The following is a 4295-nucleotide window of genomic DNA, read 5'->3' on the forward strand; positions in this document are numbered from 1 at the left end:
TGGAAAGTAGGAATCAAGAGCTTTCCAAGCATATATGGCACTGCATGGTGGACACTAAAATTGAGGGAGAAAACTGCCCTGCAATGTGCATAAATGAACATGGTGGCAACCTGCAGTGAGGCCAACTGACCTCTGCACCTTCAAAGGAGTATAACTCGAGCTGTAGAGCTCCAATTAATGTGCTCCCAACGGCATTGGAAAGTAGACATCCGGGGCTTTCCAACAATGTATAATAGTATGGGGTGGACATTACATTTGAGCCTCCAGAACTGGCGTTTTCGCCAACGTTTGAGGGCTAACGTTACCTCAAACGCTGCACACCAAAGCCAGCGACCATGCCCTCTTCAAATGATCATAACTTGAGTTGTAGATGTCCAATTGAACTGATTCCAAGTGGGTTAGAAAGCTGACATTCAGAGCTTTCCAACCATATATGATAGTCTATATTGGGCATAAAATTGGCAACATGACAAGAGGACAAAGTTGGCACCATAAATGTGCATAAGGGAGGCCAACGTTAGGGTCAAAGTTAGACCCCTAACGTTGGCACCAACGTTCATACCAGCAAATTATGCTTGCTGCTATGAAAAGTTGGGGTCAAAGTTAGACCCCTAACTTTGGCCCTAACGTTGGGACCAACTATGGCTAACTTCAAAACCGGTTCAATTGGTTCACTTCGGTTCTTCCTCAAACTCCAAAGAGCAATCAACCAAGGCCTCTTTCAACCCAATTCCATCAAGAGCAAGGGCCCAAATGATCATCACTCAAAGGCACAAGAAATAGATAAAATAGGATTTTCATTTCAATTGTAATTTTTTTTGAATTTCATTTTCATTTTGTAAAGCCTATATAAGGCATCATTTTCATATTAGTGAGGAGGCTGGCTCCAGAAGGGAGCACGAGGATTCAAGAGCTCTCTTTAAATTTTCTTTTCTTTGTTTTTGAATCTTGGGTTGAGAATTGAAGAAATTCTGTTTCAATCTCACCTTGAGAATTCTCTCTGTTTACTTGTCAGCATAATTTCAGTGAATTGTGATTTGAATCAAAACTCGCTTTACTGCTTTCTTCTCTATTTTCTTCTGCAATTATTCTCTGTTGGATCAAGGAAGGAATTGAGATCTAGACTTGGTCTCTAGTCTCATCCAACCCCTGAGATCTTCAACCTCTCATTTAGATTTTGCAATTGAGCCAAGTTGCTATCTGTTTTGATTTTAAAGTGATTTTCCAAATCTGTTGAACCTGCTGCATCTTTTACTTCTCTGTTTGATTGTCATTTACACTTCTGTGTTTGATTTCATGAATCCCAGTACCTAATTTCCTTTATTCTTCTTGCAATTTAACTTTCCTTGATCTGCTGCTTTCTTTTAATTTCCAGCACCCACTCCCTTTTAATTTCATGCAATTTACATTTCTTGCAATTTAAGATTCTTGCAATTTACATTTCTTGCTCTTTAAGTTTCAATGCAATTTACTTTCTGCACTTTAATTTTCCTTGTCATTTACATTCTGTTGGCTTCAATTGTCACTCAAATCACTCAATGTTAGCTTGACTAAACTAATCACCCACTAAAGTTGCTTGATCCATCAATCCCTGTGGGATCGACCTCACTCCCGTGAGTTTTTATTACTTGATACGACCCGGTACACTTGCCGGTTAGTTTTGTGATGTTTTGTGAGAGATTCGTTTCTCACCAAAATATCTCATCAAGTTTTTGGCGCCGTTGCCGGGGATTGATTAGATCAACAATGATTAAGTGGGTGAGAAGTCTAGATTAAGCATTTTCTTTATTTTTGGTTTCTGTTTCAAAGTGAAACCAAGGTGTTTGAGTTTTTGCCTCACTAAGAAATTCTCATCTCTGATATGAGTAATTTCAATTTTCCTTGGTTGTGTGTTTTACAAAACTCAAATGGAGTTCAACTCATCTTATGATCAAACAAATTCTATGGGATATCACCCACCATTACCAATTTCTAATGATGGATGGGAATATCACCAAGAAACTTCAAATTCTGGGCTCTCCAATTCATGGAGCCATGCTTCAGAACCACAAGATGAGAAAGAAAATCATATTGGACATTTCCCTCCACCACAAAATGATTCAAGTCATTATTCCACTGGTGGCTGGGAGTATTACCAAGAAACTGCAAATTCTGAGCAGTCAACTCACATGAAAAATTGTCCAACCTCACCTCCCACTTCTACATTTGAAAATTCTTCATCACCTAAATATGCCTCAACACAAACTTCCACGAACCTAGGCCTCTCAAAGCTAGAGATCATGTTTGAAAAATATGAGAGGGAGGTGCAAAGATCTTGGAACGAGCAAAAGAATTCATTCAAAAACATGGAAGTGATGGCAGGCCAATTGTTGAATGCAAGGAAGGAGAAAATGGAAAAACAAGAATGCAAGGTCCCTGTGTTAAGTGAAATTGCAAAAAAGGAGGAGGTGGAAGAGCAAAAGGAAGATCCACTTCAAAAATCCAGAGAATTGTTGAAAAGACAAGAACAATTCATGAAGGAACAACAACAAGCCTGGAAAAGGGAAGAAAGACTCTTAAAAAATATGAATGAAGATTTAGAGAAAATAAGGAAACACTTAGAACCACTGAGCAAGAAAAATGAAGGCCAATTGATGGATAAGAAGGAGAAAGTGGAAGAGCAAGATAAGGAGGCCACTACATCAAGTGAACTTTCAATGAAGAATGAGGTGGTTGAACCTGAAACTGCACTTGAGATGACAAGAGAACATGAAGACTCACAACTCTCACAAACCTCCCTGGACCAAAATGCCTCAACATTTGAATCCATGATTGAAAGATATGACGAGGAGATGAAGAAATGTTGGGAAGATCGACAAACCTCCCCCATGATAGAGCGATTGAAACAAATGTTGGGTGTAAAAGAGGAAGTGGAGGAGCAAGAAAGTGAAGAAGTCATTCCAAACTCAAGTGAGGCAGAAAAGTACATAAAGGAGGAGTTCATGGAACCACCAATACAAGAGGCCCTGAATGAAGAAATCACTCCAATAATCACACAGCAACCATGTCTTGACATCCAAGAAGTGAAGGCAATTAACAAAAGCACCAAGAAGAGGATTGTGACCAAGACACCAAGGACAACATTCATGAGAAGGTCAACTGCAAACAATCCTCCCCCTGATCCAGCAAGCAAGCTCAATCAAGCCATGTACAAAAGAAAGCTTGCTGAGAGGAAACCAAGACAGGGGGCAATAGCTGAATCTTCTCCTCTCTTGAAGTCATTCCTCTTAACAAATTGGAAGAAGAGGAAGAAAGTAAAGAACAGGTAGACAGTAGGTACATTTCTTCTCCTTGCTTTGTTTAAATTTCAATAAATTGGCATATGATCACATTATAAGTTTGGTGTTGCCCTGCAACAAACTGTTTTCCATCTTCATGGATGATTGCATCAATTTTACATGAAAGTGACACACCAAGATTCTAAGTTTGGTGTGCCACCTATTTTTCTATGCAATTCAATCCAGCAACATCACTTGTCTGCATAATCATATTGCCTTTTACAGTGTTAATTTTCTTCTTAGTTGGATAGTTTTTGTTTTCCCTTTGTTTCATTTATTTACTTGTTTTTAATGCTTTCCTTCATTAACTGTTTTTGTTAATACATCACCAAGACATCCTTATTCATAACAGACTCTTCATTTGGTGATTGTATTTAACATATAACAGTTTCTTTTGTTTAGTTTTAGTTCAAATAAATTGACATAGGATTGCATTCTAAGTTTGGTGTTGCTATGCAACACAGTTTGCTTCAAATCTTTACTGGATACTTGCATTAATTCCAAGTAAAAGTGTCACACTAAGTTTGGTGTGCCACTTATCTTTTATGCAAAGTATTATGCTCACCTTCTTAAGCTTGCAATCACAATGTCTCTGTCTCTTGTGCCTTGATTATTATCTTTAATTTTGCTTGCTTGAAACACATGTACTACTAACATTCCTTGTGTAAGACATTCATGATCCATCTTAGCCCCATAGCCACGGTTCTAATAGTTGCTTGAGGATGAGCAAGCATTCTGAGTTTGGTATGGGAAGGAAGAGAATGGGAGGAAAATGACAACAATAGAGAAGATGAACTACAAGGTTGTAAAGTTCTTTTTCCTCTCATTTGTTTCAAGCACTATAAACTGCATGATTGTCTTTACCTTCTGTGTATGCATGTGTGTATGAAAAGGCATAGTTGATTTTTAATTTGCAACATGGTGCTGTGTCATTATGAATACCAACTTGAGTTTTGTGAATCCAAAAGCAGTAAAGCA

Source organism: Arachis hypogaea, chromosome 20 (genome assembly GCF_003086295.3).
Source record: "Arachis hypogaea cultivar Tifrunner chromosome 20, arahy.Tifrunner.gnm2.J5K5, whole genome shotgun sequence".
Lineage (NCBI taxonomy): Eukaryota > Viridiplantae > Streptophyta > Magnoliopsida > Fabales > Fabaceae > Arachis > Arachis hypogaea.